This window comes from Solanum dulcamara, chromosome 9, assembly GCF_947179165.1.
Source record: "Solanum dulcamara chromosome 9, daSolDulc1.2, whole genome shotgun sequence".
Lineage (NCBI taxonomy): Eukaryota > Viridiplantae > Streptophyta > Magnoliopsida > Solanales > Solanaceae > Solanum > Solanum dulcamara.
Genome location: NC_077245.1, coordinates 14,144,671 through 14,156,494, shown reverse-complemented (window position 1 = coordinate 14,156,494; position 11,824 = coordinate 14,144,671). Strand labels below are relative to the sequence as shown.

General features: G+C 33.5%; 1 pseudogene; it reads right to left on the bottom strand.

Moving 5' to 3' along the window:
• Window positions 1-3,567: 3,567 nt before the first annotated feature.
• Window positions 3,568-4,487, bottom strand: LOC129903549 (uncharacterized; annotated as a pseudogene).
• Between the last annotated feature and the right edge of the window lie 7,337 nt (window positions 4,488-11,824).

The window sequence follows — 11,824 nt, the reverse complement described above, 5'->3', positions numbered from 1 at the left end:
ACATTGAGATTTGGGCAGTTACTTTCTCCAGGTGTTTTACTATAGAATATTCTTTTGGCTGCATCTTCCGCTAAAACTCTTCAGCCTCCGCTTCACTGATCGGCCTTTTTTATTGATCTTTCTTATGCCACCCTTGAGCCAACTCTTCTGGGTGTAACACCTACCAGAACGCGTCATCCCCTGAGTTGTTGCAGTCTCGATCACAAACTTCTTTTGATTAGGGATATCTTTGGGCACCAAAGCAACGACCTCTGGAGGTGTCAAAATAAAAAATTTGATTTCTCCCTTATGCTTAGTAAAGCTACAACCATTTCTATATTATTAGGATAGGCTGGGACTATGGCCTTCGTTACACGTCAATCCTCTTTTATCTCAATCATATTAACCCTTCCATGATTTGGCAAAGGATTACAATTGACATTAGGGGTGGCGGTTTGGAGAGTGACGACCTCACGATCAATCAAATCCTGAATCTTGTGCTTCAAATTGACACAAGTTTCCTTATCATGCCCAATACCGTTGGAGTGATACGCACATACTTTGTCAGCTCTGAAGAATCTAGAGCTCGTATCAGTCGGTTTGGGTGCAATGGGGTGAATAATGCCCGCATCTCTCAATCTCTCGAACAACTTGGTCCGACTTTCTACAAGAGGAGTAAAAGTCCTAACAGGCCTATTTTCAAAATTGGGTTGGGAATGGTTGTAGTTATTTTGTGGGGGTAGGGGTACATGATGATAACTCGGGCGACTTTGGTGGAAAGGTGCGGGAGTTTGGAATCTTGGATACGTCTGAGTTTGGTAATTTAGTTGTGGAGCTTGGTAGTTTGGCGGGGTGTTTTGGTAATGTAGAGCTGGGTAATCGGGAGGTGGAGTTTGATAATTTTGAAATGGGACTTGGTAATTTAGGTATGTGATTTGGTAACTGGAGGGTGGGTTTGGTGATTCGATTGAGTGTAGTAAACTTGATGTGAATTTTGTGGATCTCATGGATAGGTCTTGAAAGATGTAGATTTTCCTGGCTTGCTGTTGGCGAACCTCTTCCCTTTAGGCATGTAGGAGATGGTAGATACATCCTCTCGTTTCTTCTTAAACAATCCCGAAGACCCAGTTGAGAAGGCTACACGGGCTACCTTTCCGGTCTTGAGCCCATCCTCGATAGTCTCTCCTACCTTGACTATCTTGGCAAATTTTGCTCCAATGAGCAACATCAATCTTTCATAGTATTCGGACTATTGCATGCGTATAAATACTTCCACGATTTCTTTCTCTATCATGGGAGGTCGAACACTGGCGGCCTCTTTCCTCCACCTATATGCATACTCACGATAACTTTCAGTAGATTTCTGTTTGATCTTCTCCAAAGAATATCGATCGGGAACGATCTCCATATTGTACGCAAACCTCTCGATAAAATCTTTGGCCAGAGCATTCCAATTGGACCATTGTTTTATTTCTTGGGCGCTGAACCATTCCAAAGCCTGTCCGCTTAAACTTCGGCTAAAGAGCCGCATTAGCAAAGCCTCGTTCTTCCCAACTCCTACTAGTTGATCACAATACGTCCTCAGATGAGCCAAAGGATTTCCGGTTCCTCCGAATGTATCAAATTTTGGCACTTTGAACCCCTCGGGAAGGTCTAAATTTGGGTGGATACACAAATCTTCATAATTTAATCCTGCAACATCTGGAGTGTAATAAAACTCCTTCATAGCTTTCATGATCTCCTCTTTCATATTCCACTTGGTCGTCTCTTACTTTGCCTTCCACTCTCTTTCCTGTTCCTCATAGTGATCAAGTTCGGAACCATTGGCATAGGGTTCATTTGGGATTGGGATTTGGAAAGTTGTCTTTTGAGGCAAGAGAGGGATGAATGGGGAATATTGTGTATTTTGAAGAGCTTGGTAATTTTGGGGACATGTCTGCCGGTTTGTATGTTGATTTTGATGATGGGAAAAGGTCTGTGGATTGTTAACATTTTGGTTTTATGGGGGAGGATAAACTCGAGGACTAGTATTTTGTGGGGGATAGAAGGTTGGAGGGTTGGTACTTTGAGGGTGAGGGGGCGCTTGGTAGGAAGCGGAGGCATGATGAGGATTCGTAGCAGCGAGGTCAACAATAAAGGTGTTTTGAGTGGGGTTCAAGGATGGGTTTTGAACATGTTTCGTACTTGAATTTGGAGAAGGGAAGTGGAATGGAGGCCTTCCTTCGCTTGGAGTCGGCGTGTTGGCGGTGATAACCAAATTTGACAACTCTCAATTTTTTTGTATCTCAACTCTCATCTCAGCAATTTATTACACCAACTGTGCAATCAATTCATTTTGTTCAGCGATGACAGGGTCTGTCACAATAATCTCTGTCAAACCAGTATTGTCATTATTGCCAGTCATTTTCTTTTTCTCTACTAATAGATTTTGATCGGGGAAGGAATCTTTAGAAGCCTTTGATCTCGTAAAATAAAGGTGTTCGGCCAGTTTATCAACACAGATCAATTTTAAAATACCTGAATAAGGGAAGAACAACTCAAAAAAAACATGTTATTCTTTGTTCATAACACGTAATGCACAATATCATATATAATGAGACAAATAAACACATAAGGCACATAAACAGTTATTGCGCATCCTAAACAAATATAGGTTGCCCTTTTATGCCAAAGGGTAGGCCTAGCCGATTTGAAAGATGTATGTGAACATTTAAACCATTCTATTACCCCGAGATACCAAAGAGGGCAAAAATAAAAATGGGATTTTTAAGAGGAATACAAAAAGCAAAAGAGGCCCACGCAGGGGTCATCTCAGAAAAATACATCAAAAATAAAATACGTAAAAGCAAACCCACGCAGGGGTAAACAATTGAAAATACATGGAACAAAACCCACGCAGGGGCAAAACTACCGAGGTGTTCCCGACGGTCCTTCTTCTCCTCGGCTCCTCTTTGTTTGACCCATGGCTTGACGAAGCGTATACTGAGCCATTAACCAATAACCATCATACCAATGCCCCTTTTCCTCCCAAGTTTGAGACCTTGTGCTCTCTTTCCACGTTTCCATCCAAGTATCCAAATCTCTAAGATCGCTTCTTAAGTCTTCTAATTCTTGGGTTAGGCTTTCTATAGTGTGTTGCTGGATTTCTATGGTATCCGTGTCCTTTTTTTGTTTTTGGAGGAACGCCTTGTGCATTTCCCGTGCTTCATTCTTGACTTGTTCGAATTCAATCTTTGTTTCTGACTCTTTATCTTCGATACTGTGATAAATGTTTGGAACTGAAAATGAAAGACCTTGCACGTTGTTACTTAGCCAACTTTTGTATCCTTCCAGGTATCCGGCGTTGAATCAGTTTTCAGCAAGAGTACCTTCAAATAATTTTAGGGGATTATTCCATTCCCTCAATATATTTCCCGCATTTCGGACTTTTTCATCTCCGTGGTCGAACACATAAATACGGGTATGCCCTGTTGGAGGTATGATCTGCTTTCTCCCGAATTGCCTCATAACCCTGATAGGTGCTTATGGATGAATGCCTAGGATGCCCGGAAGCGGCAAAAAGGGATGCTTATGACCTCGTATCACGATTTACTTTGAAATGAACCTACTAAACATCCATTGTATGTCATCGTCTCTTAACCCGTAGAATATTCGAGCCCATTCTGCTTTGGTTCTTCACCTATCGAGATCCCCCCAATACAGCTCATGTTTAAAACCCAAGAGATGGTCCCTATTGTCCAGAATAGTGAGTTCTTGAGTTCCTTGTACCTTGAGTAAGTGACTTATTATCCACCATTGGAGGAGCATGTTACATCCTTGAAAGTAGTGATGCCCATTTCTACACCTTCCCAGGGCGCGGTATATGTCAGCTAAGATAGTAGGTGCAAGCGAGTAATAGTTCACTACTGCTTGACTAATAAGCCCATGAAAGGTGGTGTGATTAAACATGATAATCCTAGTGTTGATAGAGAGGCTCGGGCCTTGAGGAAATACCATGGTTCCTAACAGTGCAATGGCAAACGCTAGCGGTCATGTCTCATCCCATTCTTTATATGACTAGAAATCCTGATTAAAGGTTACGTAAAAATCTGTATGTCCAAATCGATTGTACAGGTCCCTAAAAGCAATATTTGATCCATGAACCCAATTAGCCCGATCCCTTTTCAGCTTGAGGTATTTTATAATATCTTCAACGGTTGGCTTATTGGGAATCAGAATGTTCTCTTCTTTTTTGACTCTTCTCTTTAATCCTGTGCCGACGGTGTCTATAACATCTCGAATTTCCTCAATTGTTGGGGTGATTTCTATGGTCCCAAAACGAAATACCATTTTTTCATTATCCAGTATCCGGTGAGGGCTTAGATCAATTCGGGCATTTCCAAGAGTGATGGCAATAGCCCCATGTGCCGATTAAGCGTCTTTTTGTGATCTCTATTGAGATTATTCCACCACATTTTGAGATTTAAAGGCGTTTCTATGATCATGTCGAATTTGAGAGAATTAGCCATACCTACAAAACAAGATACTATTAGCACCCCCGCCCCCATGGGTAAAGTTTGGTTGCGCACATACATCTTTCATAAGGTCACATAAGAATGATATGTCTTCAGGTTATGGACCTTTAGACATGATTTGGCGGTTTGCTAATGGACTTAATACACCTTGGGTATTAAAACATCTTAAGTTGATGCTTAAATAGGGATTTGGTTTCGCTCTACGCTAGGTAGACTAGAGTGGGTGTTAAAAAGAGACTGGATACCCAAGTCGGACAAACTGCGGGCTGAATATAATAAACGGCGTTGGACGATCACGAACCAACTACCCATTTATTACTTCAAGAAGTAATGGTTATTTTCTGAAGGAACAACCGCAGATGACTACGTAACCACCCTTAATCCTAATGCAAACTATTTGCCATTTGGCGGAATTAATGCATGTGATGACAATTCAATAATTATAATTTTAAACATATAAGGCGCAAATAAAGAAAGCAAATTATAATTTAAACATTTAAGGCGCAAATAAAAAATGAATTACTAATTATTACATTCCTGAATAGTTAGTCAAGTAGGTTAGTTAAATATAATGGTTAGAACCTAATTAATTCCCAAGCGAAGTCGCCATTTCTGTTATGTCGAAAAATGGACGGGACTTAAAATTAATTTCAACTTTTAGAGAAAAAATCAATTTTAATAAAAGAAGAGTCCCCACTTAATTTTTTAAAGAAATTAAGAAAACTTAATTTAAAAGACCCTAACAGATTAAGTCTTAAAAATTTAGAGAAAAAAGTACGAGGTTCATATTACTATTTTAAGAAGGTTTTAATACTTAAAATAGCCGCCAACATGCGGTTATCCAACAATTTGAAAATTATTTGACTAATTTTGGGAAATGTGTTTTAACAATAATTAAAGTATTAAACCATTTTGAGAAAAATATAAATTTTAAAATATTTAAGATAATTTATAAGAATGATTGACTTAGTAAAATGATTAAATAAAGAAGAAATAATGAAACAAAAATGGTCTCTCTTTAGGGGATTTAATTAAGTTAAATTAAACGATTAACACAGGATAAATAAATATCATCAATTAATTAAATAATAGTAAAAGGCAAACGAAATAATAAATAAACTACCCCAAATATATACAAACGAAAGTATTTAAAAAATAGGGTAGAAATATTTTTTGTACTCATATTCTTCGGATCAGCGCCGACTTATTAATCGGAAGACAAAAATATAGTATTTTGTCATTTTCTGCTCGAGTCGATTTCCATCATTTTCGAAGGGCCTATCTACCCCTACCCCTCCTATATTCATTTGTTATTATAATCCTAGAGTTATCTGAAGGAAGTAAGAACTAACGTCCTAAAGTGTGTCTATCGACCCAACTTAATATTCAAGAGGCATTGAATTTACTAACTGGATAAGTTCTAGACTAAAAGAAAATGTAAGTTTTTTAATTAGACACATCGTTAAACAAAACAAATAGGACGAGCAGTTAGCACATAAAATCTCAAGTAAGCCTCTGATTTAATTAATTAACATGCTTGAAAATACAGATAAATTGTGAGGGTCCTAATGATTATATGTGTGTGCAAATACAAAGCTAATACAATGTAGAGACATAATTTAACTAATTAATTATGTAAGAGTAATCTTAATTGTTAGACTACTTGTAATAAAATTATTGATAACTTTAATTATTAACTAAGGACCTTAGTGAACAAGATTTATATTTTATGACATATTGAAAATTTATAAAAAAGATACTGTAGGCATGGTTCATAAATGAAATGATATGCTGAAAAATTATTAAATATTATAAGCATGATTTAATGGAAATAATATGATAAATAATTATTAAAATCCTATAGGCAAGATTTCTACTCATAAGTTTAACATGCTGAAAATTATTAAATAAATACTATATACATGATTTCTATATAACATAATATGCAAAAATTAATTAACCCATAAGCATTATGTCTACACGAAACAATATATTATTTATTTATTTATTTATTTTTGCATCTAAATGATATGCTAAAATTGTTATTAAACCTATAAACATAGTTTTACAAAACATAGAGATATTGATTAAGTCTTATAGACACGATTTCTAAATAATTTTAGCATGCTAAAAATATATTGAATAAATCTTATGCAACATGATTTCTTGATAATGTGACATAAAAATATTTATTATCTTCTGAGCATTTATATACGAACTGATATTTAACAATATGTGAAAACATGTTGGCATTATTTCTATAATCATAATATGCTCATAACATAATTGAGTTAGATAGGCATGATTTTTATATAATTTTAATTAAATTATATTTGTATGATTTCTAATCAAATATATATTCTAATATAAACTAATCATTAAAATTTATTTTTTATAAAGATGAGAACATGACTTTACTTCAAACTAGACAAGGATAAACACATAAAGTTAGGCTACGCATGATAATGGGCTATTTAGATTAATTTTACTAGTTTCAAACCGATTTTAATTAAGTAAATATGTATCCATAGGAATAAACTTAAAATCATATTTTTTAAATTAATCTAAAACTCTTATAGCGCATACACACAAATAAAGATGAAAAATAAAAATACGGGTAGCACTTAATTCCCCCCCCCCCCCCTTAAGCAATCCCCAAATAATTTTATTATATAACGTTTACAAACTTATTACAACTAAAAAAAGTAAATAAAAAATAAACAGAGACATAAAAGTAGTAGCTTCTTCGATCCAAACGAACTCTTCGCGTCTCAAACTTTGAAGTTCAAATCCTGCTAAACAATGAGGAAGATACAAAGCAGTATACGAATAATATAGGGATACATCATGATTATAAATATATTTCAACTGAACAAACAAACAAAATAAAATAATAAACCAACATATAAGAAAAGTCGAAACTAACCTGGATACTTTAGTTAGAAGAATAAGCAAATAGAAATCTGAAACTCAATGCTAAACACTAGAACTAGAATATTAAAGTGTGCAAGCAACTCTCTTTTGTTTTCGTTTTTGTTTGAGATATTAAACTATAAAGTAAAAATATTTTTTTTCTTCTCCTTTTTGTTTCTTAACTCTCTCTGTCTTTTTTTTTCTTGTGTGTGTATCTATGTCTTTATATAGATAGGTAAAAGATAATCTCAATCAACAAAGACAACTTGTCAAGTCTTTTTAGTTCAATTTTTTTTAAAAAAAAAGGTAAAAAAACAAATAACTTTTCAAGATTTGCTCATAAAAATACTCAAAAGATGCTTTACTTTAATGTAGTGGAATAATAACTTTATTTAAAGTAGTGGGGTAATAACTTTATTTCAAATTTAATAAAGGGAGGTAAAATTAATTGTGATAAATGTCAAAATACTTACTACATGCTAGCAAATTTTACAAAAACTTACTATAATTATTTCTTAACAGTCAAATATTTCAATCAATAAATTATGCCTGATTAGTAAAATATTAAACATTTTTCAAACCTAAATCAAGAAAATAAAAATATCGGTTATCAATTAGCTAATCAAATAAATACCCAAATTAAAAAATATGCATTTAGACAATGACAAATAATAATAATCTACCGTAAAAACCTTAATTAAATATAAGAAATATAAACATGAACATAATTAAAATATAAGAACATGAACATAAATATGAACATGAACATGAACATGAACATAAATATGAACATGAACATGAACATGAACATAAATATGAACATGAACATGAACATGAATATGAACATGAACATGAACATGAACATATACATAAACATAAACATGAACATGGACATAAACAAAAAAACATAAATATGTTTTGCAATCTTAATCAATTATGAATGAACAAAAATCTTTGAATCTTGAGTTTATCAAATTATTTGGAGCAAAACTAAGAACTAAAGTGATGTAGTAACATGTGAACAATGTGGATCTTATAAGCAAGAAAATAACAATAATGGTTAGAGTAATCAATCAGCCAACATTTGTTATGAAAACAAAATCAATAAACAGAGTCTAACATGAGAAAGATCTAAATCTTCCAAGTAAGAAAACTTATCAAGAACACCAAAACATAAGATGTAATCAACCCAACGTATACACAATAATCATAAAAAAAGTATGAACTTTTAGATCTAAAAGAACACAACATATATAGTAAAATAAGAGTTAAACGAAACCATACCAAGATGGATTTGTAAAGATCCGTCTTCGACCTCTCGTCTTGTTAGTCTATCGGCAGCTTGGCGGCTTTTTTCGGCGTGGTTCGTCGGAGCTCTCGCCGGAGATGAATGGAAGAGAGGTATTCAGTGATGCGTGAGAGGAGAGAGATTGAGAGATGAGGGAAGATAATGGTGAGGATGGCAACTTGTCTTGTCTTCTCTTTGGAGAAGATGAAGAGAGTGTAGAGAGAGAGATTGTAACATCCCATAAAAACGTTGTATACGATGTTTCAATTCTCGCCTAAATATGATACAACCTTTGTATTTTGAGCATAACATTTCATAGGAATATCCAAATTAGTTGATTCAAATTGATGAGTAACCACAAGATCTTTACCTACAACTCTTGTGAATACCATATTTTAAGTTTCGGAGGTTAAGTAGATCAAATAAATTAATTATTGTAAGACAGAATGCTGTGATGGAAAGGAGTATTTATAGAAGAAAAATCATATCTTACTGTAGGATTATCCAAATTGGTTGATTCTTGAACGAAATAAAACTAGACTTCTATATCTACAATTTTTATGAAGACACCAAATCATAATAAGGAATTTATCCTATTGAAACGCAGCTCCGAAAAGGAATATTCTGTCAAAGATAACTCATTTCACATACCATGGAAAGATCTAGATACATTTGACATAACTCATGACATAAATTGTCCTCCATTTAACATCATCCATGAAATTAATATATTCCATTAAATTTTTAGATTTTTCTTTATAATTATTTTATTTATTGTTAGGTCCCTCTTTCCCACCTATAAATACCCACCTTATTTCCTCATTTTATTCATCAAGCTTTCTCAAAGCAAATCTTCTCTCTATACACTTCTTTACACATTCTCAAATATAGTTTTAGTTCTTAGTAGTGAAGAAATACTATTCCGGTGATTCATATACATCGAGTAGTACACAAAACATTCCGACGATGAGAGAAGCTAGGACTCAAGAGTGTTCATTAAGTCTTTCGGTACCGACTAAAGCTTCGGATTCCAGGTATGTAAGGTTTCAATGAAAGTATTTCTTCCACTCTCATGTCTAAATTATTTTGACTATATGATAAATTATATTTATTTTCTTTAAGCTCTACTCTAAGTTATGTGTGTGTTTATCCATGGGTTCTTCCACCCATGTAGTCCAAAAAATCTTTCAATTAAATATCTTGATTTCAAGTAATATTTTCTTACGTTAATTCTTATTTTTACTTAATAGTATGAATCATGATTAAACTAATGATTATTGCTCTATTTTGATGCAACATAATTTCATATGTATGAATTGATGATTTACAAGTAAACCCTCTAATTATCTATTTAAAGGTTCTTGAAATTCATAATGAGTTGTTTAAAGCATGATTTTTAATTAATGGATTTCAAAGTATTTATGTATATTTATTTACATATATATTTGCAAGTTGAAGTGATTTGAACCCACCTAGTTTTACTATGTTTTTAATAAAGTTTGACTTGAAAGCTTTGACTCTAAATAAATGTTTATGAAAGTAATATATATGATCAAAAAGGGAGTCTTATGAAATGAAAGAATGATGAAATGATATGAATGATGGATTCTTTATGCAATAAGGACAATTCTTGCATGTTTGAATTATCAAATGTAGCTATTCTACCGAATATGATGTTTGAATTCTCAAGTTATATGCTATGAATATTTTGAAGTATTAAACTATTCCGTGGGATTGACTTAGCACCGAATAAGGCATTGAGGTGGGATTCGGTAAGGGAATCCTTGTAGCAACCCCTTGTCTCATTAACTATGTGCCAACATAGGAGCCCTTGTAGGCTTAGGCTAATGGATCCATGAAAGCCCTTAAAGTTAAAGTTAAAGAAATGAATGAAGTTGACGGAGTTCTACCTGGCAAGTAGTCTCCCCGGCCAACGTAGGGAGTTATGTTGGATTCTATGTAATAGTTCGCATGGTCTTAAATGTCGGTTATGATTAATTTCCCACAAAATGAATGTTTAAAGGATATATATATATGATTTAATATGCATACATTAAATTATGTTCCATATTACATAAATGTTTTAATGTTTCCTCAATGTTCATGCATCCTTACATACTTAGTACATTCAAAGTACTAACGCATACTCTTTTGCCTACATGATATCACCATGTAGGGATCAGTGCTCCTCCTCGTTCTCCTCCACGTGACTAGTTGATATTCCATTGAAGACTACTTTTGGTGAGTTCCATGTTCCGGGAACAATACTCCTTTATCTTTCTAGCTTATGATATGTTAAAATATTTTACTATGGCATTTCTTCTATTATGATTGAGGGTGAGTTAGGGACTTGTCTTAGCCCCGTTAAATCTAATAGTTAGAGGTATTGTTGGACATATGTAAGTTGAAGATTTACTATTATGATTTCCGCTTATTTATTTATCATCATTACCTATGAAAGGCTAAAAAAATGCTAAGAGGCTTGATTGAGGTACTTTCGGGTTCCTCATTCGTCATGTCACGTCTAGGCCCTAGGCTTGGGTCGTGACAGAGATAGGGTGAGAGAGTTAGAGAGAGATTGAGATCTTTTTATGATGGAAAAGGAAAAATGAAATTAGTTTTAGGGTTTTGAGTCTTTTTGGGATTAAAATAGGAAATAAATGGCCTTTTGATCTGGACCGTTGATCGATTATGATGAGTGGTTGAGATTGGATCTTAATATTTGATGGAGATGAAATGGGTGGATATGATTAAATCTTTTGAAATAAGATTTTAAAATAACCACATTTGGTTCATAATAGGCTATAATTGAGATGAATTTGAATCTTATTTGGCTAGAATTTTGACAAATTGGGTAAAGAAGACTACACTTAAAATAAAATGGAGAAAATTAAATAGATTACTTATGTAAATAATAACTATAATATATATATGTTGAATAAGTAAAATCCTAAATTTTATCAAGTAGTAATATTTTGTACATAAAATGACAACTTATATATATATATATATATATATATATATATATATATATATATATTATGTAAATATATGTGTATATATATAATGTATGTATGTGTAGAGTATGTACTAATGGATCTATAATTAATATAGTTAACTAAAATATATA